Source organism: Aquarana catesbeiana, linkage group LG07 (assembly GCF_042186555.1).
Source record: "Aquarana catesbeiana isolate 2022-GZ linkage group LG07, ASM4218655v1, whole genome shotgun sequence".
Lineage (NCBI taxonomy): Eukaryota > Metazoa > Chordata > Amphibia > Anura > Ranidae > Aquarana > Aquarana catesbeiana.
This window is the reverse complement of record NC_133330.1, coordinates 153,941,617-153,967,525: the sequence shown is the minus strand read 5'-3', so window position 1 is coordinate 153,967,525 and position 25,909 is coordinate 153,941,617. Positions and strand designations below refer to the sequence as shown.

General features: G+C 43.6%; 1 protein-coding gene across 3 annotated transcripts in view; it reads right to left on the bottom strand.

The window, feature by feature from the left end:
- Window positions 1–25,909, bottom strand: part of POLR3H (RNA polymerase III subunit H) — a 99,366-nt gene that overhangs the window by 57,612 nt on the left and 15,845 nt on the right. Inside the window, exon 2 of one of the 3 annotated variants that reach the window (XM_073592738.1) lies at window positions 12,484–12,601. The exons of the other annotated variants lie outside the window; for them this stretch is intronic. The gene's annotated coding sequence lies outside the window, so the exon portion shown is untranslated. The remainder of the gene's footprint in view (window positions 1–12,483; window positions 12,602–25,909) is intronic. 3 annotated transcript variants of the gene reach the window in all.

Genomic DNA, 25,909 nt, shown 5'->3' with positions numbered 1-25,909 from the left:
GGCCCTGTTCTATTTAATCTTTTTGTAAGGGATATCCAAAAGTTTGATGGGATAGGAATGGCTATTAGATGATATTTAAGCTGGCCATAGATGAATTGAAATTCAGCCAGTTCAGAAGGGACCAGTTAAATTCCAATCCATGTGCGATCGCTCCCACTTGAAAGAAGTCAAATAAGCTTGCTGGAAAACTTTTCACCATAAGCGGCTGCAGCCGCTGATCAGTGTATTCCGACAGCTAAAAGTCCAATGCCGATAGAAAACAATGTCTCAGCAAGTAGCAGGGTGGATTTGATTTAAATCAACTCAATTGAAATCATAATTTTTAAAAAGGGCAACTGTTATCTCGGTACCCAGCGGCTCCTCCTCTGACCCGTTGTTAACATACCGACAGTCCCATTCACTTTAATGGGATGGCTGGTGATGCAGCAGTGACACAACAAGGTGAGGGATGTGGCGGCAGCAGGCGAGTGGATGCCCACTAACAGGCGCCGCCATGATGGATCTGAAATGACAGGTGCTCTTTAAATGCAAGGCCTCATTCTTGCTGGTAGTTAGAATCTTTAATATTTGCAAACAAAATTAAGGTTTCCTATTTAGACTAATAACTGTCAGGTTAGTAAAACAGCAATATCAGAAACGATTTTAGGTTAATAGGTTAATCACACTTAGTTGGAGAACTACTCAAATTGCCCCGGACCATTTGGCTGCCCAAAGACCAGAGCACTTTTTGCGATTTGGCACTGCAACGCATTAACTGACAATCACGCGGTCGTGCGACGTGGCTCCCAAACAAAATTGACGTCTGTTTTTCCCCACAAATAGAGCTTTCTTTTGGTGGTATTTGATCACCTCTGCGGTTTTTATTATTTGCGCTATAAACAAAAAGATAGCGACAATTTTGAAAAAAACTAACTTTTTACTTTTTGCTATAATAAATATACCCCCAAAAAATATATAAAAAAACATTTTTTTCCCCCAGTTTAGGCTGATACGTATTCTTCTACATATTTTTGGTAAAAAAAAAAAATTGTGTTTATTGATTGGTTTGCGCAAAAGTTATAGCGTCTACAAAATAGGGGATAGTTTTATAGCATTTTTGTTAATTTTTTTTTTTTTTTACTAGTAATGGCGACGAGCAGCGATTTTTATCGTGACTGCGACATTATGGCAGACAGATCGGACACTATTGGTGCAATTTTGGGACCATTCACATTTATAAAGCGATCAGTGCAATTAAAAATGCATTGATTACCGTGTAAATGTGACTGGTAGTGAAGGGGTTAACCACTAGGGGGCAGTGAAGGGGTTAAGTGTGTCTTAGGGAGTGATTCTAACTGTGGGGGGGGCGTGGCTATGTGTGACACGACACTGATCACCGCTCCCGATTACAGGGAGCGGTGATCAAAGTCCTGTCACGAAGCAAATTTATTATTATTAAAAAAAGGGCCCAAAATACATCCCTGGGAATTACAGACCAGTTAGCCTAACATCAATAGTAAGCAAGCTCTTGGAGGGGGTGATAAGGGACTATATACAAGATTTTAGTAATGAAAACGGTACCATTAGCAGTAATCCGCATGGATTAATGAAGAATCATTCTTGCCAAACCAATCTTCCTTATCGTACATCACTGGACACAGAGCCATAGTAGTTACTATGCGGGTTATAGGCCACCTTCAGGTGATGGACACTGGCACGCCCTAAGACAAAAAGTGCACTCCCTATATAACCCCTCCCACTACTGGGAGTACCTCAGTTTTTTCGCCAGTGTCTAAGGTGTTGGTCACGAGTGAAGATGTGCTTTGCTCCACTGAAGCAATCCTTGCTGGGGCTAGCTATGCAGACCGGATGCATTCAAGGTGTCTTTTTGGCCGAATTGAATGGTACCCGGGCCTCGTATCTGAAGAAACGAGGTCTTACCTGTAACACTTCTCTTTTTAGAGAGCTGGACCCTGGGATCCAGTACTTTTTGGTAGTAAGGCCATAAAGTTTTCCTGGCGGGATGCTATTACAGGTCCAGGATAGTGGGTTTCCTCGAGGATCCTCAGCTCCTGAAGGTTTAATGTAACCCACCATGAAGGGTGAAGATTGGGTTTGTTGGTTTACCACAGAAAACCCTGCGGCGGGAAAGGTAAGTGGAGTTTTCTATGAAATTTTTAAAATTTTCTTATGAATGTCTCCTTTAAATTTGTAAATGTGTCATGCCTATGTGATCACCACTGGGGGCTGTGTTGAGCACTTATGTCTCATGCTTTTCAGAGAGCCACGATGTGTCCAGGAAGCAGAAAATTCTTCCTCCTCCGGCCAGCAACAAGACCTCCAGTAAGCCTGGGGGGGGCGGGTTTCCGCTCCCCACCAAACGCCCCATGTGTATTTTTCTCCCCCTCATCCTCGGGGGGAAAAGTGCGACAATTTAAAAAAAAACAAAAAAAAAAACGTCGCGAATGGACGCGGCTCGGCGGCTTCCAGCTCCCCCTCGCCATTCCTCCGTCCTTCCTGGGATCCCCATAGGATCAGGAGCGCAGGAAAAAGCACATTTTAAAGTTAGAAGAGAAGGGCCGTAGGCAAGGGGGGGAGGGATGCAGGGCATCCTCCAATGTTCAGCGCGGGAAGGGAGATTTTTAAAAAGCACCATTTGTGCCGTTTCATGCTGCTGGAGGGACACAAGAGCAAAGGTGGTATTAAGAGGTTTGGGGACACAGGCATTCCTTTTTGACACATTTACTGCATCAGGCTGAGCATTAATAGCAGCAACAGAGCTGGACTATTGCTCAAGCAGTGGATGCATTCCTTCTGGTAGTACATCTGCTTTGTGCATCGGGCTATGAGAGGAAGGGGTTGAAAAACACCTCAAGAAAGGGCTCTAGTAAGACTACTACAGTCACACGGCAGCCTAAAACCATCTAAAAAAAGATGGCATCCTCCCCTGAAAGTAATATGGCTGGTCAGAGTGAGCCATCAGGAGGAGCAAGTGTTGCAGCTGCTCTTGACACTGCAGCCCCTATGTATATTACCCAGGAGGTGTTTTTTTCAACCATTTTAAGCTTGGAGCAAAAAATTGATGCTTTATTTGCATTTCAGAGTGGGGCTAAGCGTAGTAGGTCCCCGTCCATTGCTCAGGACCCTCATACAGAGGAGCATGGAGCAAGAGAGGACGATTTGTTTTCAAAGGACCAAGAAGAGGCTGATGTCTCCTCTTCCGAAGAACCTAATACGGAGATATCGGGTTCGCAGGAAAAATTGTTGGTACAATCTCTGGAGTTGGTCCGCTCAACATTTTTACTGCCGGCAGCGCAGTCAGTCGATGAGCCCACCTCTGGTTTCCTTTTCTATCCATTCATGGCTAAGGAAGCTTATGTATTCTGAATGAGAGCACCCAGATAAACAATTTTTCCCTCCAAAAAAGTTTTTAATACTTTATCCTATGGAGGAAGACTTTTATAAGAAATGGGGAATTCCAGTAATTGACGCTGCTATATCCTCTGTAGATAAAAACCTGACTTGTCCAGTTGACAATGCTCATATGCTAAAGGATCCAACGGATAAGAAGTTGGAGTTCCTTTTTAAAAACTATATGTCGCTCGCAGGTTCAGTAGTTCAACCTCCACTGGCAGCGATCGGAGTTTCTCAGTCCTTAAAGGGCCAGTTTATAGATGTACTCAAAGTTATTCCTGATAAGCAGGCCCAGAATTTGGCCGGAATATCAGAAGCATTGTGTTTTACAGTAGACGCTATGAAAGATTCTATTCTCCAGGCCTCACGGCTCATGCTAGGGCTGGTACATGTGCGTAGAATCTTATCTATGGTTGAAATATTGGTCAGCCGAAGCGCCATGCAAAAAGCTCTTGGCCAGTTTCCCTTTTCATGGTGAACGGTTGTTCGGAGATGATCTGGATAAGTATATCCAAAGAATTTCTAATGGGAAAAGTTCCCTTTTACTGGTTAAGAAGAAGTTTAAGCATTTTTCTTTTAAACGTACTTCTTCTCCAGTTATGGGGGCAGCAGCCTCCAGGCAGTCACGACGGCCTCCACCGTCAGATTCAAGAGGTAAACCTCAGGGTGAGTCCCAAGGTCAAAAGAGGACCTGAGGGAAGAAAACCACAAAACAGAATTCTAAAGCCTCCTTATGAATCGATGTCCCCGCTCGCTCGAGTGGGGGGGGAAGACTTCTACAGTTTTCAAAGGTCTGGCAGGAACTAGAGTTCCGAGAGTTCCCGTCTCCTCATTTTCTCAGATCAAATGTTCCCAGAGACCCAGTGAAAAAGAAGTCTCATTCTAGCTCTGGATCATCTCTTGTCTCAAAGAGTGATATCAGAGGTCCCCTTGGAAGAGCGAGGTTTGGGGTTTTATTCAAACCTGTTTACGGTTCCAAAGCCAAACAGGGGTGTCAGACCCATTTTAGATCTCAAAGATCTAAACCGTTTTTTGAATATCCGCTCCTTTCGCATGGAGTCAATCCAATCAGTAATCTCCATCCTACAAGGGGGAGAACTTCTGGCGTCAATCGACATCAAGGATGCTTATCTCCATGTGCTGATTTTCCCCCACTCACCAGAAATTTCTACGCTTCGAGGTAGAAAACCTTAATTTTCAGTTTTTAGCTCTACTTTTCGGTCTGGCTACTGCACCTTGAGTATTCACAAAGGTCCTGGCTCCTCTTTCAGCCAGGTTAAGTGCCCAAGATATAACAATACTAGTCTACTTAGACAATCTACTCTTGATAGATCAAATCGGTAGCCCGTTTAAACCAAACTTTAGTCACCACAATCAGCTACCTGGAAGACCTAGGTTGGATTACCTAGAGAAATCCTCCTCAAGACCATCAAGGAGATTGCAGTACTTGGGGCTGATCATAGATACAGCTCAGAAGAGGGTGTTTCTGCTCCAGGAAAGGATCAGTTCCATAAATTTAACGGTTTGGATATTGAGACCCACATTCTATAGGACCGTGGGCTATCAACTACAGTAGTTTCTACTTTGGTTAATGCCGGCCTCCAGAGTCATATACTATAGAGTCTGGAAGGCATATGTCTCCTGGTGTGAATCCAGGGGTTGGCACCACAGAAAATATGTCATAGGTAGGATCCTTGAATTCCTCCAGATGGGATTAGAGATGAAGCTGGCCTTGAGTACTATTAAGGGCCAGGTGTCGGCCTTATCGGTATTTTTTCAACGTCCACTTGCTTCACACTCACTGGTTCGTAATTTTATTCAGGGAGTAACGCGGATTAATCCTCCAGTTAAATCACCCCTGAACCCTTGGGACTTAAATTTAGTCCTGTCGGCTTTACAAAAAACAGCCTTGGTCCTCTTGACGAGGAAAATAATTTTCTTGGTTGCCATATTTTCTGTAAGAAGAGTATCAGTGTTGGCTGCTCTTTCTTGTAAAGAGCCATATTTGATTATTCATAAGGATAAGGTTGTGTTGCTGCCTTTTCCTAATGTCCTACCGAAGGTAGTGTCAGGTTTTCATTTAAATCAGGATATTGTTCTGCCTTCATTTTTTCCAGAACCCTGTTCTGTGGAAGAAAAGTCACTACATTCTCTTGATGTGGTGAGAGCGGTCAAGATATATTTGAAAGTGACCGCTCAGATTCATAAAACTGATGTTTTGTTTGTACTGTCAGATGGTCCTAAAAGAGGACAGGCAGCGTTGAAATCTACTATTTCTAAATGGATCCGTCAAGTGATTGCTCAAGCTTATGGTTTAAAAAGGAAAATTCCTCTTTTTCATATTAAGACTAGGGTTGTCCCGATACCGATACTAGTATTGGTATCGGCACCGATACTGAGCATTTGCCCAAGTACTTGTACTCGGGCAAATGCTCCCGATGCTTCCCCCGATACCTGGACAGTCAGCTGTGATCGGCGCGTGGGGGAGTTACAAGATTCTCCCCCCGCAGCTTTCAGCGGCTTTAGTGACATACAGCAGTGATCGGTCACCACTGACTGTCACTGCATCCTCCTCCATGCCCCCTCCGTTCCTCTGTCCCCCTCCGCTGTCCCCCACCGTTCCCCTCTCCTTCTCTGTCCCCCTCCGCTGTCCCCTCCGTTCTGCTGTGCCTCTCCGCTGTCCCCTCCGTTCTGCTGTGCCTCTCCGCTGTCCCCTCCGTTCTGCTGTGCCTCCCCGCTGTCCCCTCCGTTCTGCTGTGCCTCCCCGCTGTCCCCTCCGTTCTGCTGTCCTCCTCCTCCTTCCTTTGTGAATGGACAGTCAGCTGACTCTGTCCATTCACATAACTGAAACATTGTAATCTCCTGTGATTACGATGTGTCAGTTTATGAATGGAGAGGAGCCGCTGTCTTCTCTCCATTCATTTTTTAGTGCAGCTGAGGCTGCAGAGAAAGGGACTGGGGAATCTCTATCCTGTCTCTTTCTCTGTCTCAAGGGGGAGGTATCAGAGGTCTATTAAGACCCCTGATATCTCACCAAAGCCCCCCAACAGGGCTGATTAAAAAAAAAAAAAAAAAAAAAAAAAACACATATTGCAATAAAGAATAAAAAAATATTATTGTAAAAAATAAAAATTGTAAATTAAAAAAAAACAAAAAAAACACACACACACATACACCGTTCACCCCCCCCCCCCCGAAATAAAAACAAAAGTATCGGTAATCGGTATCGGCGAGTATTTGAAAAAAGTATCGGTACTTGTACTCGGTCCTAAAAAAGTGGTATCGGGACAACCCTAATTAAGACGCACTCCACCAGGGCTGTTAGTGCTTCTTGGGCAGTGCATCACCAAGCCTCCATGGCTCAGATCTGCAAGGCCGCAACTTGGTCTTCAGTCCATACATTTACCAGATTCTATCAAGTAGATGTAAAAGGTCATGAGGATATCGCCTTTGGGCGCAGTGTACTGCAGGCTGCAGTATAAGTCTTCTAGTCTCTTGGTGCCCTACTTTCGTTGTGTCTCCCTCCCTTCAGTTGCCATTGCTATGGGACATCCCACATAGTAACTACTATGGCTCTGTGTCCTGTGATGTACGATAAGAAAATAGGATTTTTATAACAGCTTAACTGTAAAATCCTTTTCTTTGAAGTACATCACGGGACACAGAGGTCCCTCCCTTATTTGGTATACACGTGTATTGCTTGGCTACAAAACTGAGGTACTCCCAGTAGTGGGAGGGGTTATATAGGGAGAGCACTTTTTGTCTTTGGGTGTGCCAGTGTCCATCACCTGAAGGTGGCCTATAAACCCACATAGTAACTACATTGGCTCTGTGTCCAATGATGTACTTCAAAGAAAAGGATTTTACAAGTAAGCTGTTATAAAAATCCTATTATTAACCTTCTATGAGGAGGCGAGTTGCCATCTAGATAAAGGAAGGCCCGCAGACGTGGTGTATCTGGATTTTGCAGGGTGCTAAAAAATGGGGAATGCTCGGAATGGTCAGGGGTGGGTAGTGGGGTCCCCCAGGGTTCTGTGCTGGGACCAATCGTATTTAATTTGTTCATAAACAACCTGGAGGATGGGGTAAACAGTTCAATCTCTGCATTTGCAGACGATACTAAGCTAAGCAGGGCAATAACTTCTCTGCAGGATGTGGAAACCTTCCAGAAGATCTGAATTAATGGGGTGGGCAACTACATGGCAAATGAGGTTAAATGTAGAAAAATATAAAATAATTTATTTGGGTAGCAAAAATACAAATGCAATCTATACACTAGGGGGAGAACCTCTGGGGGAATCTAGGATGGAAAAGGACCTGGGGGTCCTAGTAGATAAGCTCAGCAATGACATGCAATGCCAAGCTCCTGCTAACAAAGCAAACAGAATATTGGCATGCATCAAAAAAGTAATTAACGCCAGGGATAAAGCGATAATTCTCCCACTATACAAGACTCTGGATTGGCCGCACCTGGGAGTATGCTGTCCAGTTCTCAGGAAGGATGTACTGGAAATGGAGCGAGTACAAAGAAGAGCAACAAAGCTAATAAAGGGTCTGGAAGACATTAGTTATGAAGAAAGGTTGCGAGCAGTGAACTTATTCTCTCTGGAGAAGAGACGCTTGAGAGGGGATATGATTTCAATTTACAAATACCATACTGGTGACCCCACAATAGGGATGAAACTTTTTTGCAGAAGGGAGTTTAACAAGACACTTGGCCACTCATTAAAATTAGAAGAAAAGAGGTTTAACCTTAAACTACGTAGAAGGTTCTTTACTGTAAGAGCGGCAAGAATGTGGAATTCCCTTCCACAGCTGGTGGTCTCAGTGGGGGGCATCGATAGTTGTAAAAAACGATTAGATAAGCACCTGAACGACCGCAACATACAGGGATATACAGTGTAATACTGACATAATCACACACATAGGTTGGACTTGATGGACTTGTGTCTTTTTTCAACCTAACCTACTATGTAACTATGAATTCAACCAGTGGCATTATCAGCAACCCTTGTGGCTATCATCATATGAAGGCATCAAATCAATTCACATCATTTAATCTACATGGCCAATGTCATCTGTGGTCCTTATATCATATCATATATACCCCTGAAAAAGACAAGTGTTTGAAATGCATTGGGTCTCAATAGGAGCATGGCTATTTTGATGCAAGAGATTCTGTACCTATGTAATATGTATAAAATATAGTGGTATACTGTATCACAAATTGTTGATGTGGGAGTAGAACAATGCTGTTAAAGTGGCCATATTACATGTTTTTATCATTTGAAATAAATAAAATAAAGTAATTTGTGATTTTATTTGGTTATAATACTAGATTTGTCAATTAGTGCCTATGAATGTCCTAGCTACATATATAATTTTCAGATATGGAGTCTTTTTGGGATGATGGCAAAAAACTATGGTAGAGTATGCAGCAACCCTTAAATAATATTTCTGCAGAGGTTTGAAACATGAAAAAAGGATTTGGGATTGAACTGCAGTTCATTTCTAAATGGAAAAATAATCTTCTAATAGCGTACAATATTGGAGGTACAGCGTTGGCCAAAACTTAAGGGGAAAAAGATTTGGGGATGACTACAAATAAGCAGTGTGGCCATCAATCTTTATATTTCTATGCTTTAAATGACAATACAACGGGTAAAATACAATGTTTTTATTATTACTTTTGTTAGGAACTGGATGTCTGTGCTAAAGATTATTAAATTATCTCTCAACAGGTATTCTGCCACTTGCAATCAATGGTTGAATTCCACCTTGTACAATGACTAGTTGTAATGACAAAAAGAGCCAGTATAAATGTATCTGGCAGTCAGGCTGTTGCATCCAAATGTTGTGAGTGCTTTTTATTTTTATTAAAATACATACAGCACATGTTTTGGTGTGTGCCATAATTGTGCTGGGGTAGCATAGTCATATGGTATCTACTACAAGGGCTGGTTCCCACCACGAATCACACAGGTACACACTGTGCATTCCTGAGAAAGTCACATGCAATCCTGGAGACAGACCACTGCTTTGTGTTATGGTCTGGACTCTCCAAGGTTCCTAGCAGAGTACATATTAAATCTTGCTACAGAACTCTGCAGTTAAAAAAAAAAAAAAAAAAAAAAAAAAAAAAGAAGAGCAGCTTATCATACAGTAGAAAATGAGGGTTTATATAAGCTAAAAGGCATAAATCGACCATATAAAGTATATGTAATTTTTTCACCCTTTAAAATTAACAAACATGGTAAACTTACCTTCGCAATGAAATATAATCAAATGCAATCATGAACTACTTTATACGTGCAAATTACAACTCGCAAATCATATACCAAATGACCTAGGCAGAGATTGCCTCTCTCACTTGATAAATGTGTCCACAAAATTCATCACATGAAAATTCAGTGCATTATATATGTGTAGTACAATCAAGTAGAAATTATATACTCAAACAAAATACTCCAACTTGAAATTGAGAAAAAAAAAAAAAAAAATTTGTAAAAAAAAAAAAAAAATACTAAATGAATAGAATTCCATAAAGAAAGTCCCATACACAGAACTCTACCACCGTGTACAAAATCAGCGACAGTTCATATAACTTCATCCAGTGTATCCTGTGCCCACCACCTCTGGATAAAGTGCCTTCTTACCGCCAGTAATTGACCCCACTACAGAGTCATGTTAGCCTTTGAACAATTCCAACTATGGATGGTACACCAACACTTCTGAAAAAGGGTGTATTTGCACTGCTTAAAACAGATTGCCTAACTGTATGATCAACCTCTTTTCAATCAGCACTTATTATTGTGGGAACACAATTTGTATTTGCAGCAACTTAGAGGTCAATTTAAATAAGGTCACTGTATTTTATATATCACTTTGGCAGCGCACAGCACCATTTTTCTTTATTTTGCACACGGCAACACTCCTGCTCCATTCACGGAGTAACGCTTCTTTCCCTCTTTCCTTAATCCATGGTCATCGTTATAACATGACATGAAATGAAACAGAAAGACTATAGTGCTCTCTGTTTCCCAACATTTATTTAAAACCAAAAGGGGATTAAAAACACTCAGAGGGATATAAAAATAAAAAAAAAAAAATCATGCATTCAATAAGCTCACCACGCTGAAACAAATGGCTCTGTGACGTCACTGACTTTGGCTCCTCCCACCCATACGCATTACGCCCTATTGGGCTTCTTCAGTAGGCGGGGAAACAGCAACATACCAGCCCTTAAATAGCCAAATCGCTAATCATGATATTGGATACACTGGAAGAAGTTATATGAACTGTCACTAATTTTGTACACAGTGGTGGAGTTCTGTGTATGGGACTTTCTTTATGGAATTCCATTTATTTAATATTTTTTTACAAAATAATTTTTTCACAATTTCAAGTTGGAGTATTTTGTTTTACGAGTATATAATTTATACCTGATTGCGCTACACTTATATTATGCACTGAATTTTCATACGGTATACTTACCTGCTCTGTGCAATGGAATTACTCAGAGCAGCCCTGATCCTCCTCTTTTTGGGACCTGTGCTCCTGGCTTCTCTTCTTGGTGTGCCATCATAAGAAGCCACATCCTATGGTAGCGCACCTGTGGGTTTGATCCCCAGCCACAATGTGTGTCTATAGATGCAGACAGCAAGGCTCAGCCCTGCCCCCTCATCACAGGATTTGACTGACAGCTGGGGGAGCCAATGGTTCCTGCTGCTCTCAGCAAAGCCTGTGAGAGTGGGGAGAAGGAGAAAACCGCTGCAGATGGGTACAGAGCTGGATCGAGATTGGGCTCAGGTAAGTTTGGGTGGGGGGGGGGGGTTGAGGGGGCGATGCACACACACACTGAAATATTTTTTTACCTTATTGCAGGGAATGCATTAACCATTCTTTAACTGACAATTTCGCATTCGTGCAACATTGTACCCAAACAAAATTGGTGTCCTTTTTTCCCCCACAAATAGAGCTTTCTTTTGGTGGTATTTGATCACCTCTGCGGTTTTTATTTTTTTGCGCTATAAACAGAGCGACAATTCTGAAAAAACTTTTTTTTTTTACTTTTTGCTATAATACATATTGAAAACAAATATATAAAAAAAAACTAAATTTATTCATCAGTTTAGGCCGATATATATTCTTCTACATATTTTTAGTATAAAAAATCCCAATAGGCATATATTTACTGGTTTACGCAAAAGTTTTCGTGTCTACAAACTATGGGATAGATTTAGGGACTGTTATTTTTTACTAGTAATGGCGGTGATCTGCGATTTTTAAAGGGACTGCGACATTGCATCAACAAATCTGACCCCAAATTACACTTTTTGGGGACCAGTGACATCACATTGATCAGTGCTATAAAAATGTACCGATCATTTTGAAAATGACACTGGCAGGGAAGGGGTTAACACTAGGGGTAATTGAGGGGTTAACTGTATTCCCTGGGTGTGTTTTAACTGTAGGGGGGATGGGCTGCCAGCAACATTACAGATCACTGTTCCCAATGATTGGGAACAGAAGATCTCTGTCATATCCCCTGTCAGAACGGAGATTTGCCTTGTTTACAAAGGCAGACCCCCGTACTGCCTCTGTACTACGCGATCGCGGGTCGCCGGCGGACAGTGAGTCTACTCGACCCACGGGCATGCTCTCGCAGCGTGCGTGAGCCGACCTACAGCTACGTCGAATCGCGCAGGGGAGCCAACCTGCCACTGTATAACGACGGCGGTTGATTGGCAAGTAGCTAAGGTAACAAAAAGTTTAAGTTTTACAACCACTTTAAAGTAGAACCAAAAAGGCAAGAATGTAGGAATTTTACTTTTGATGATAATAGTAAACATGACAAAGAGAGAGGGTGAATCTCCCCAACAGGGGCACAGACAGCAATAAAATCCTGACAGGTGTTTTTATAATTCCTTCTCCTTTCTGTCCAAACTAAAAAAAAAAAAAATTAAAGAAAAAAAAGGGAAGAAGGAAGGAGTTTTGCTTTTAGCAATGCTTTAACCACTTCAGCCCCGGAAGGATTTACCCCCTTCCTGACCAGAGCACTTTTTACAATTTGGCACTGCGTCGTTTTACCTGCTAATTGCGCGGTCATGCAATGCTGTACCCAAACAAAATTTGCTTCCTTTTGTTTCCACAGATAGAGCTTTCTTTTGATGCTATTTGATCACCTCTGCCGTTTTTATTTTTTGCGCTATAAAACGGAAAAAGACCGAAAATTTTAAAAAAAAACGATATTTTCTACTTTTTGTTATAAAAAAAATACAATAAACTCAATTTTAGTCATACATTTAGTCCAAAATGTATTCAGCCACATGTCTTTGGTAAAAAAATGTCAATAAGCGTATATTTATTGGTTTGCGCAAAAGTTATAGCGTCTACAAACTAGGGTACATTTTCTGGAATTTACACAGCTTTTCGTTTATGACTGCCTATCTCATTTCTTGAGGTGCTAAAATGGCAGGGCAGTACAAAACCCCCCCAAAATGACCCCATTTTGGAAAGTAGACACCCCAAGGAAGTTGCTGAGAGGCATGTTGAGCCCATTGAATATAATTTTTTTTGTCCCAAGTGATTGAATAATGACAAAAAAATAAAAATAAAAAAAAATTTACAAAAAGTTGTCACTAAATAATATATTGCTCACACAGGCCATGGGCATATGTGGAATTGCACCCCAAAATACATTTAGCTGCTTCTCCTGAGTATGGGGATACCACATGTGTGGGACTTTTTGGGAGCCTAGCCGCGTACGGGGCCCCGAAAACCAATCACCGCCTTCAGGATTTCTAAGGGCGTTAATTTTTGATTTCACTCCTCACTACCTATCACAGTTTCCAAGGCCATAAAATGCCCAGATGGCACAAAACTCCCCCAAATGACCCCGTTTTGGAAAGTAGACACCCCAATCTATTTGCTGAGAGGCATGGTGAGTATTTTGCAGCTCTCATTTGTTTTTGAAAATGAAGAAAGAAAAGAAAAATGTATTTTTTTTTTCTTTTTTCAATTTTCAAAACTGTGACAAAAAGCGAGGTCTGCAAAATACTCACTATACCTCTCAGCAAATAGCTTGGGGTGTCTACTTTCCAAAATTTACACCCTTAGAAACCCTGAAGGCGGTGCTTGGTTTTTGGGGTCCCGTACGTGGCTAGGCTCCCAAAAAGTCTCACACATGTGGTATCCCTGTACTCAGGAGAAGCAACAGAATGTATTTTGGAGTGTAATTTCACATATTCCCATGGCATGTTTGAGCAATATATCATTTAGTGACAACTTTGTGCAAAAAAAAAAAAAATTGTCTTTTTCCTGCAACCTGTGTCACAATATAAAATATTCCATGGACTCGACATGCCTCTCAGTAAATAGCTTGGGGTGTCTACTTTCCAAAATGGGGTCATTTGGGGGGGGGGGGGTTTGAACTGTCCTGGCATTTTATGCACAACATTTAGAAGCTTATGTCACACATCACCCACTCTTCTAACCACTTGAAGACAAAGCCCTTTCTGACACCATTTGTTTACATGAAAAAATTTTTTTTTTGCAAGAAAATTACTTTGAACCCCCAAACATTATATATTTTTTTGAAGCAAAGGCCCTACAGATTAAAATGGTGGGTGTTTCTTTTTTTTTTTTTTTTCACACAGTATTTGCGCAGCGATTTTTCAAACGCATTTTTTGGGGAAAAAACACACTTTTTTTTTAATTTTAATGCACTAAAACACACTATATTGCCCAAATGTTTGATGAAATAAAAAAAGATGATCTTAGGCCGAGTACATGGATACCAAACATGACATACTTTAAAAATGCGCACAAACGTGCAGTGGCGACAAACTAAATACATTTTTAAAAGCCTTTAAAAGCCTTTACAGGTTACCACTTTAGATTTACAGAGGAGGTCTACTGCTAAAATTACTGCCCTAGATCTGACCTTTGCGGTGATACCTCACATGCATGGTGCAATTGCTGTTTACATTTGACACAAGACCAACGCTTGCGTTCGCCTTTGCGCGAGAGCGGGGGGGGGGCGGTGGGGGGGGGGGGACAAGGGTGCTTTTTTTTGCTTTTTTATCTTATTTTTAAACTGTTCCTTTCATTTTTTTTATCATTGTCAGGGAATGTAAATATCCCCTATGATAGCAATAGATAGTGACAGGTACTCTTTTTTGAAAAAAATGGGGTCTATTAGACCCTAGATCTCTCCTCTGCCCTCAAAGCATCTGACCACACCAAGATCAGTGTGATCAAATGCTTTCCCAATTTCCCAATGGCGCTGTTTAAATCTGGCGAAATCTAAGCCATGAAATGCTCGTAGCATCCGGTTTCTTAGGCCATAGAGATGACTGGAGCCATTCTGGTCTCTGATCAGCTCTATAGTCATGTGGCGGAATCACCGGCTGCATTCTCAGGTTCCCTATTGGGACAGGAGAGCCAGAGAAAAACATGGAATACGGTGGGGGGGGGGGACATTCCCTCCCACTGCTTGTAAAAGCAGTCTAGAGGCTAATTAGCCGCTAGGATTGCTTTTACATGAAAGCCGACCGCTGGCTGAAAAGAATGATACCAAGATGATACCTAAACCTGCAGGCATCATTCTGGTATAACCACTCAAAGTCCAGCAACATACCAGTACGTTGCTGGTCCTTGTTGGGCATATATTGTAATCTTTTTTTTTTCATGCAGCCTGTGGGCTGAAAGAAAAAAAGAGGAGATTGATTGGTGGGTATGCCCACCATTAGAATACCTCCCTTCATCCACCCACTTCTAATGATGGGCATACATGCACCATTTATATATGCCGAAGCATGGGGGCATCCGGCCCAAGTTAGGAGCAAATCGTTCCTCCGCCCCTGCTGCCCCCATGCTTCCGCTGGAGTCACGGCTTTATATATCGTGGGAGCAAACGCTGTTGCTGTCAAGATAAATAAATCCGAGCTGCAGCTGAATGGAGTACCTGAAAACAAAACACAGTAAAGTATAAAAAATTGCATACCTGAAAAGCAAACATGATAAAACATTGCAGAATAGAATACAGTAAAAAAAGAGGGGAGAGAGAGAGAGAGAGAGAGAGAGAGAGAGAGAGAGAGAGAGAGAGAGAGAGAGAGAGAGAGAGAGAGAGAGAGAGAGAACAATAAAACAACTATTTTTTTTTACACTTTTTTTGTAACTGTAACTTTTATAACTGTAACCGATTCCAGGTTCGGGTCTCTTAAAATGCGATAGCATCTTGGGAGACCCTGTGAAAGTGCGCCTAGTCTGTGCAGTGCTGTACCCTACGCTAATACTTAACTAGTGTGTGTTCTAGCGTTCAAAACATTCACCAATGCAAAGACCAGGATTGTCAGGACAGGAGGGACAATAGTGGGTGTCACGCCTATATCCGCGCTTGCTGCAGACACGACATCTTTTTTGGGGGGGTTCGTTGGGTAGGGGTACTCAAGAGGACATAAAGAAAATGCCTCTCATGCAGCCGACTGCATTTGGTTGGGGATGTGAATAGGGGAAGTACGGGTGCTGCAGAAGTGGTGGGTTCCCAATTAGTGAAGGGTAAAAAAAGTGGGTGTGGCGCTGTCCTAAAAATACTAATATCAAAAGAAGCTGCTTTGTGAAAAGTGATTAGCTGTGAGTGGGGAGAGGGGAAAAAGGGGGGGGGGGGGAGGAGGGGAAAAGAGGGGGGGGTGGGAAGGAGAAAAGGGAGGGGAAGGGAAATAGGGAAGGGAAGGGAGGGAAGTCCCAGCTGATGAATATTAAAGTGACTTGTGCTCCTTATAATGAGAAATGAAAAAATCAAACACATATAATGACACGTGATATGTGTACAGTGCAGCTGTGGTAATAATTGTATAATCCTTATAAGTTATTTACCATTAAAAATGATAATATTGTTATCACACACTAATAATAAAATGGCTAAACAAGCCGTGACTCATGCTCAGTGCAACATAGGTGAAAATCAAAAGTCTTTGTGAATTCCTTGGCGTTTCTTTAAAACAAGGCAGGTATATCCAACTTGTATCTGCTACTTATATTCCTATGGTGACCGGGTGCTTGTGTCTCGCGTTGTGATCGTGCAGACACTCACCAGCTTCCTTAACCCCTACAGGGGTAACGCGCAGTCACAGTGTATGCCACTGTGCGGCAGTCCTTAGCGTATTCAGGATCGGGATACCATTTGAACATAAAGGAAAGAGGAGATTCCCATAGTGTAAAACCATAAACACTTTTTATTTACAGTAGATGACAAGATGGTACTCACATTTTGGTAGTTTCAAACAGGCAACCAAATGTCATCAGAGAAGTGTCAGGTTCAAAGGCTGTGTTCGCTGGGAGATGATGCAAGGCGTCAGAATTAGGCCACGCCCTACGCGTTTCATCAGTGGATGTCTACGGGACCGTGACCCTTGCCTCACCTCCCCTCCTTTTATACTGTGCGATGTGTAATGTGCGCTTGCGTTCCACAAGACTCCGGCGGCCATTTTGTCGTGTTCGTTGGGTAGGGGTACTCAGGAGGACATAAAGAAAATGCCTCTCATGCAGCCGACTGCATTTGATTGGGGATGTGAATGGGGGAAGTACTGGTGCTGCAGAAGTGGTGGGTTCCCAATTAGGATTGGCGAATGCAGCAGGAAGGGCATTATGGGCATGACGGTGGCAGCGGGACACTACTTGTGCTTGCCACCTCACCAGCTTGAACTGCACTTATGGGACTCGCCACGTCACCAAGTGTTACTGCAGTGCTGGTTTGACTACGACCGGTGCTTGCCAGTTTACCAAAACGCAACCAAAAAAACTGTTAGCGATCGCAGGGATCAGGCCTGACTCTGCGAACGCTGCAGTTATGCGTTTAGTGTTTTGTAAGTGACAGTGATCGATCTATACTGCACTTGGGTGGGCTGGGCCAAGCGGAGGGGTAAAACGCAGGTGCTAGCAGGTATCTGGGCTGATCCCGCTAACACTGCGTTTTCGGGAACCCTAAACCACTGGGGACGCTAGTATAGATCTGATCGGATCAGATATTGATCCGTTCAGATACTATACCACTAAGGGAGGTGTATGATGCGTGCGTGGGTGTTAGCGGTACTGGCGCTAACCTGACGCTGCCTGGGGCGACACAGACCCTAAAACCTAAGTTATATCACCGCCGGGCGATCAGGGGACTAAACCTTTATTAGGTAATAAACGACACTATAAATGGGGGGGGGGGGGGGGAGGGTCCAGAGGTAGAGATAGTCAGCGTGGAAGATATTCCAGAGGGTAGTATTGGGGGCATTAGTGGTAGGTTGACCAAAGCACAAAAACACAAGGGTAAGTATAGTAGCAAGTCCTAGTTGCAATCTCAAAACACCCAATACGAGGACAATATGCAACCGGTCTAAACTATGTGGCATGTTCACCAATGCCAGGAGCATGGCGGACAAGATGGGTGAACTAGAGATACTGTTGTACGAGGAGGATTTGGATTTTGAGGGAATTTCAGAGACCTGGTTCAACAGCTCTCATGATTGGCTGGCAAACATTCAAGGGTATACCCTTTACGGCAAGGATAGATAGGGTAAAAAAGGGGGAGGGGTATGCCTATATATCAAGAATAATGTACAAGTGAATGTGAGAGATGACATCACTGAGGGAGCTAGGAAGAAGGTGGAATCCTTATGGGTAGAGCTCCAAAGGGATGAAGCTAAGGGGAAAATAATACTGGGAGTATGCTATAGGCCCCCTAACCTGAGGGAGGAAGTGGAGACAGATCTCCTATCACAAATTGGATTAGCAGCAAGGATGGGAAGTGTTATAATGGGGGATTTTAATTATCCAGACAGACTGGGCGGAGGGAACCACGCATTCATTTAAGGCTCGCCAGTTCCTTAATGTCTTGCAGGACAATTTTATGGGTCAGATGGTAGACGCACCAACTAGAAATAAAACATTACTGGATCTACTGATTACCAACAATACAGACCTGATCACGGATGTGGAAATACGGGGCAATTTAGGTAACAGCGATCACAGGTCAATTAGTTTCGGTATAACACAAATAGGAAACATAAAAGGGAATACAAAAGACACTGAAATTTCAAAAGAGCCAACTTCCCTAAACTACAAACCTTGCTAAAGGCATAAATTGGGATAAAATATTAGGAACAAAGAATACGGAGGAGAGATGGGTTTGCTTTAAGAGTATATTAAATAAGGGCATTAGCCAATGTATCCCATTGGGTAATAAATTTAAAAGAGCGAACAAAAGTCCTGGATGGCTTAACTCCAATGTAAAAATGCATATAAAAGCCAAAGGAGAAGGCCTTCAAAAAATACAAGGGTTGAGGTATCATCCTCAGCATTCAGACTTTATAAAGAATGCAACAAGAAATGTAAGGGTGCAATAAGGACGGCTAAGACAGAACATGAAAGACACATAGCGGAGGGAGAGCAAAAAAAAATCCCAAGAAACTCTTTAAAGGGGTTGCAAAGGTATAAATTTTTTCACCTTAATGCATTCTATGCATTAAGGTGAAAAAACTTTTGAAAATACCGCCGCTCCCAGCCCCCCGTTTTACTTACCTGACACCTCGAAACTCGGCCGCTCGCTCCCGACCTCCATTCAGCCAATGCAGCCTGGTCGCTGATTGGCTTATAGTGGATGGATTGAAAGCAGCGCAGCCATTGGCTCGCGCTGCTGTCAATCACATCCAATGACGCGGCGCGCCGGGGGCGGGGCCGAGTGATACAGCGAGCGCTATAGCCGCCGGCTGTATCACGGGAGCGCGCCCGCAGTAACTAACCCACCATGCGAGAGAGCTCGCATTAAGGTGGTTAGTATATTGCGGGGAGGGAGCTGAGGACAGCCGCCGAGGGACCCCCAGAAGAGCAGGTTCGGGGCCACTCTGTGCAGAACGAGCTGCACAGTGAAGGTAAGTATAACATGTTTGTGATTTAAAAAAAAAAAAAAATTAACTTTACAACCCCCTTTAAGTATGTAAACGTAAAAAAGGGAGGACTGACCATATTGGCCCCATAAAGAATGAGGAAGGACATCTGGTTACAAAGAATGAGGAGATGGCGAAGGTATTGAATTTATTCTTCTCCTCAGTCTTCACAAGTGAATCGGGGGGCTTCAGTAACCAAAACTGCAGTGTTTATCCTCATGACACAACAGAGGAAGCACCTCCGTGGTTAACAGAGAGGACAGAATTAAAATTAGACTTAACTTAACATTAATAAATCACCGGGACTTGATAACTTGCATCCAAGGGTACTTAGGGAACTCAGTCAAGTGATTGCCAGACAGTTGTTTCCTAATTTTTACAGACAGGTCTACTGACTGGAATGGTACCAGCTGATTGGAAAAAAGCCAATGTAGCACCAATATTTAAAAAGGGCCCAAAATACATCCCTGGGAATTACAGACCAGTTAGCCTAACATCAATAGTATGCAAACTCTTGGAGGGAGATGATAAGGGGACTATATACAAGATTTTAGTAATGATAACGGTATCATTAGCAGTAATCAGCATGGATTCATGAAGAATCGTTCTTGCCAAACCAATCTACTAGGCGAGTTGCCATCTAGATAAAGAAAGGCCCGTAGACGTGGTGTATCTGGATTTTGCAAAAGCTTTTGACAGTTCCCCATAAACGTTTACTGTACAAAATAAGGTCTGTTGGCATGGACCATAGGGTGAGTACATGGATTGAAAACTGGCTACAAGGGCGAATTCAGAGGGTGGTAAAAAATGGGGAGTACTCGGCATGGTCAGGGGTGGGTAGTGGGGTTCCCCATGGTTCTGTTCTGGGACCAATCCTATTTAATTTGTTCATAAACGACCTGGAGGATGGGATAAACAGTTCAATCTCTGTATTTGCAGACGATACTAAGCTAAGCAGTGCAATAACTTCTCCGCAGGATGTGGAAACCTTGCAAAAAGATCTGAATAAATTAATGGGGTGGGCAACTACATGGCAGATGAGGTTCAACGTAGAAAAATGTAAAATAATGCATTTGGGTGGCAAAAATATGAATGCAATCTATACACTGGGGGGAGAACCTCTGGGGGAATCTAGGATGGAAAAGGACCTGGGGGTCCTAGTAGATGATAGGCTCAGCAATGGCATGCAATGCCAATCTGCTGCTAACAAAGCAAACAGAATATTGGCATGCATTAAAAAGGGGATCAACTCCAGGGATAAAACGATAATTCTCCCACTCTACAAGACTCTGGTCCGGCCGCACCTAGAGTATGCTGTCCAGTTCTGGGCACCAGTCCTCAGGAAGGATGTACTGGAAATGGAGCGAGTACAAAGAAGGGCAACAAAGCTAATAAAGGGTCTGGAGGATCTTAGTTATGAGGAAAGGTTGTGAGCACTGAACTTATTCTCTCTGGAGAAGAGACGCTTGAGAGGGGACATGATTTCAATATACAAATACCGTACTGGTGACCCTACAATAGGGTTCTTTACTGTAAGAGCGGCAAGGATGTGGAATTCCCTTCCACAGGTGGTGGTCTCAGCGGGGAGCATCGATAGTTTCAAGAAACTATTAGATAAGCACCTAAATGAAAGCAACATACAGGGATATACAATGTAATACTGACACATAATCATAGGTTGGACTTGATGGACTTGTGTCTTTTTTCAACCTCGCCTGCTATGTAACTAACCAGCGTCACCCGTAACACTTATACGGTGATCACTGGTGAAAGGGTTAACTAGGGGGCAATCAAGGGGTTAAAACCTTTATTAGGTAGTATATAGGGGTCCCTGAGGCTGTAAAACGCTGACAGCGAACCTATATATTTACCTCCTTAACTAGCGTCACCAGTGACACTAATACAGCGATAAGAAAAACGATTGCTTAATCACACTGGCAACGGGGGCAATCAAGGGGTTAAAACCTTTATTAAGTAGTATATAGGGGTCCCTGATGCTACAAAAACGCTGACGGCGGAGCCTATATATTTACCTCCCTAACTAACGTCACAGTGACACTAATACAGCGATCAGAAAAACGATTGCTTAGTGACACTGGCGACGGGGGGTGATCAAGGGGGTTAATTAGGGGGGGTTAAGGGGGTACCCTAGACCTAAAGGGGGCTAACCCTAACTGCCGTACCACACTGTCACAAACTGACACCAATGCAGTAATCAGAAAAAAAAAAAACCTGCTTGGTGTCACTGTGACGGGGGGGGGGGGGGTGATTGGGGGGGGTGAAAAGCATGCCTGGTGTGTTTTACTGTGTGTGTGTGTGTGTGTGTGTGTGTGTGTGTACTGTTGTGCACTCACATCGATGTCTTCTCTCCTCGGCGCCAGGACGGAAAATACCGAGCCGAGGAGCGATGACATCACTTCCTCGGCCGCTGTTTACTATACAGCAGCAGAGGAAGAATCTCATTCGTGGGGATTGATCGCGAGGGAGTGGCCACGAATGAGTGGTCTCCCCCTCAGCCTGGATGGCTCCCCTAATGAAGCCAACCGCCTCGGACACCCCCCCCGCGGGAGGCAGATCACGTACCAGGTACGTGATTTTGCCTGCCCGTGCCATTTCTGCCACAGTATATTTGCGTTAGGCGGTCGGCAAGTGGTTAAAGCAAATGATATCTAAACATAGCAGGTACCTGCGGGTGCTTAGGTGTCACATCTTCCAGAGTTTAAGTACCCGCTATTCTCGGAATGCCAGGTACTCTGAAATACTCTTAATTTCTAGGTATATGATTGGAAATTAGGACAGAGGACAGAGACAGACTCCCAAACGTATTATTAGCCAGCGAGGCTGACCTTCACAGTAAAGTTATATTAGTGAAACTTACAAGAAGGGGAAAGGACATGACAGGTACCCAACCGATCAGTCTAGCAAGTATAGGTATTTCAGTAAACAGGAGACAAGAACACCAAGTGTTCTGAATCTGCTGCATCACTGACATAAAAGGGCCTCGTTCACACCATTGTGCAAAGACATCAGTTTTTCTGTAATGCCGTGTACACTTGACCAGATTTTTTGTCTGAACTGGTCGACGGAACTAATCCGGACAATTCGATTGTGTGTGGGCCTTCATTGGACCTTTTCTGTCGAAAAATCTGTCCGACTTTAGAAATAGAACATGTTTCAATCTTTCCGACGGACTTGAGTCCGATCGAAAAATCCGGTTCATCTGTATGCTAGTCCGACGGACAAAAAAAAAAAAAAGGACGTAAGGGCAGCTATTGGCTACTGGCTATGAACTTCCTTATTCTAGTCTGGTCGTATGTCATCACCTTCAAAACGATCGGACCTTGGTGTGATTGTGTGTAGGCAAGTCTGTTTTGTTGGAACTCAGTCCTTCGGAGTTCAGTCCGACGAAAAGTCCGGTCATATGTCCACGGCATAAGCGTTCTGCAAGGGGCACAACAAAAACAATGGTTCTCTATTTCCCCTGTTCACACAACATGCAGATTTTTTTTCTAGCGAAGGAACCTGCAATGTGTATGCAGTTTCTGCACAGGAAAAAAATTGACACGAGAACATTGATGTAAACAGGGCACACAACTGACGCGCATGAAAACTGATGTGAAACTGATGTCTCTGCAAGTGAAATCTGCGCGGGTTTCCCATCAGTTTTCATGCATGTATGGTGTGGAAGAAAAAGCCCTAATGTAAAGTTGTCATACCATTTGGTAATTCAAACTGAACATATAGCAAAAGATTAAAAAAACCTTTAAGGGCTCGTTCACACTAGCTTTGCTCTCTAAAGAGAGATTTAAATTTGGATCACTTTGCTTTGATGCACTTGTAATGTATTTAAACTTAAGAGGAGGCCTGGGTGGAAAAAAAAAAAAAAAAAAAAAAAAAAATTCAGCAGCTACAATAATTGCAGCTACTGACTTTTAACCGCTTGACATCCGGAGGACGTCATATGACGTCCTCGACTTTCGGGGCTTATATCTGAATGATGTCTGAGGCTACAGACATCATTCAGATACCGGCATTTTCAGCCGGCGATTCCGTACACCATAAGAACGATCATAGCGGCTGTTCCGCCGCTTGATCGTTCTTACGGGTGGCGGGAGGGGACGTCCCCCCCCTCCCGCCCGCCCTCCGGTGCTACTACCGACTCACCTCAGCGATCGGTGAGTCGGATAGCGGATCCGCCGGCGCCGGATGTTCACCATAGAGATTTCCGGCGGACCAGATGGTCGCCGGAGTCTCTATGATCGTTCGGAGGCCGGGCGGCGATGTTATGACGTCACGCCCGGCCTCTGCATTCAAAAAAACGGCGCCGCTTCAGCTGTGAAGCGGCGATCGTTTTATTTTTTTTTTTGATTTAGGCTTCCCAGCCTAGAGGTGAGATGTGGGGTCTTATTGACCCCATATCTCACTGTAAAGAGGACTGATCGTGTCATATTCCTATTACAAGGGATGTTTACATTCCTTGTAATAGGAATAAAAGTGATCAAAAAAAAAAAAAATTTTTAAAGTGTAAAAATAAAAATTTTTAAGTAAAATTAACAATAAAAAAAAAAAAAAATTTTTAAAGCGCCCCCTGTCCCCGTGAGCTCGCACGCAGAAGCGAACGCATACGTAAGTCCCGCCCACATATGAAAACGGTGTTCAAACCACACATGTGAGGTATCGCCGCAAACGTTAGAGCGAGAGCAATAATTTTGGCCCTAGACCTCCTCTGTAACTCAAAACAAGTAACCAGTAAAAAATGTTAAAGCGTCGCCTATGGGGATTTTAAGTACCAAAGTTTGGCGCCATTCCACGAGCGTGTGCAATTTGAAGCGTGACATGTTAGGTATCTATTTACTCGGCGTAACTTCATCTTTCAACACAATGCAAAAAAATTTGGCTAACTTTGCTGTTTTGTTTTTTTTAAAGCATGAAACTGTTTTTTTTTTCAAAAAAAACGCGTTTGAAAAATTGCTGCGCAAATACCGTGCAAGATAAAAGTTGCAATGACTGCCATTGTATTCTCTAGGGTCTCTGCTAAAAAAACATATATAATGTTTGGGGGTTCTATCTAATTTTATAGCAAAGAAATGATAATTTTTGACATGTAGGAGCGAAGTGTCAGAAATGGCCTGGATGTGAAATGGTTAATATTAGGGCACTTACCCGTCAAGGGAGCCCGCAATGTCGGCACCCCAGCCGATCTTTGGATTGACTCCCGGGTGCTGCTGCCGCCATTCCTGGTAGGGGAACCGGCAGTGAAGCCTTTCGGCATCACAGCTGGTTCCCTACTGCGCATGTGCAAAGCGCACTGTGCTCTCTAATTGGCCCGGAAGCGGGGAAGGAGGAGGGGGGCCAAACTTCCAGGAGATCAGGCTGCGGCCCTGTCCCCGGAAGTAGGGAAGAGGACCTGTCAAAAACAGGTCTCTGTTCCCCCCCTTCCCCCCTCAAAAGGTGCCAAATGTGAAACCAAAAGTATGTACAGGAGTAAGATGTAATCGTAAACGGGAGATCAAGCAGATTGGGCTGGGAAGAAGACCGGACAGGGAGAGGGTAACAGGAGACAGGGGGAACAGGTGGAAGGAATCAGGCTGCAGGGCAGGGGTCCAGGAACGGATACAGGGTCACAGTATAGCAGGATAACAGGCTAGCGAACACAGGTCAGGGCTCAAGGAACAATACCAAGGCAAAGGTGTGCAGCATCTGCTGGATATATATACACCTCCTACAATCAGTCTCAGTTGACGCCTGATTGAAGGAGATTATGTCGGCTCCAGACTGCCGGGAGACACCCGCTGGTGAAGGCACATCAAGCTGAGCAGCGGGCAGAGGCACATCAAGCTGGGCAGCGGCACATCAAGCTGGACATCGGATCATCAGACTGGAAAGCAGGCACCGGAACATCAAGCCAAACGGCGAGCACTGGATCAAGCCGGACATCGGGCATCAGACTGGACAGCGGGCACTGGAACATCAGGCCGGACAGAGGGCACTGGAACATCAGGCTGGATATTGGGCTTTGGATCAGGCCGGGCAGCAGGCGCTGGAGCGACAGGCTGAAAACGGCAGCAGCGAGTTGGGCATCAGGAACCGATTTAGCAAGCACCGTATCAGCAGGCTGGGTAACGGGCACCAGCTCAGCAAGCTGGACCGTGGGCAACGGAACTTCAGGCTGGACCGTGGGCAACAGAATTTTAGGCTGGACCGTGCCACCAGCAGGTGAAACCTTTCCTGACAGAACCCCCCCTTGCAGGAGCGACCTCCAGACGCTCAAACTGGTCGTATCTGCAAAAAAACCATAACATCAAGCCGATCTTTGGTTAACGGATCATCAGAGACAGGCTGGAAAGCAGGCATTGGATTATCAAGCTGGGCAGCGGGCTGGCGTGGAGGCAGGCTGGAGCGGATCGGCTGGCGTGGAGGCAGGCTGGAGCGGATCGGCTGGCGTGGAGGCAGGCTGGAGTCGTTTGTATGAGCGTATATGTGGGTGGGGGATTTTATGTGCTTGGGTGTAATTTAATTTTTTTTACAATTAAAAAAAACATTTTTTTTTTTTTTTTTTACTTAAACTTTCGTTTTTCATC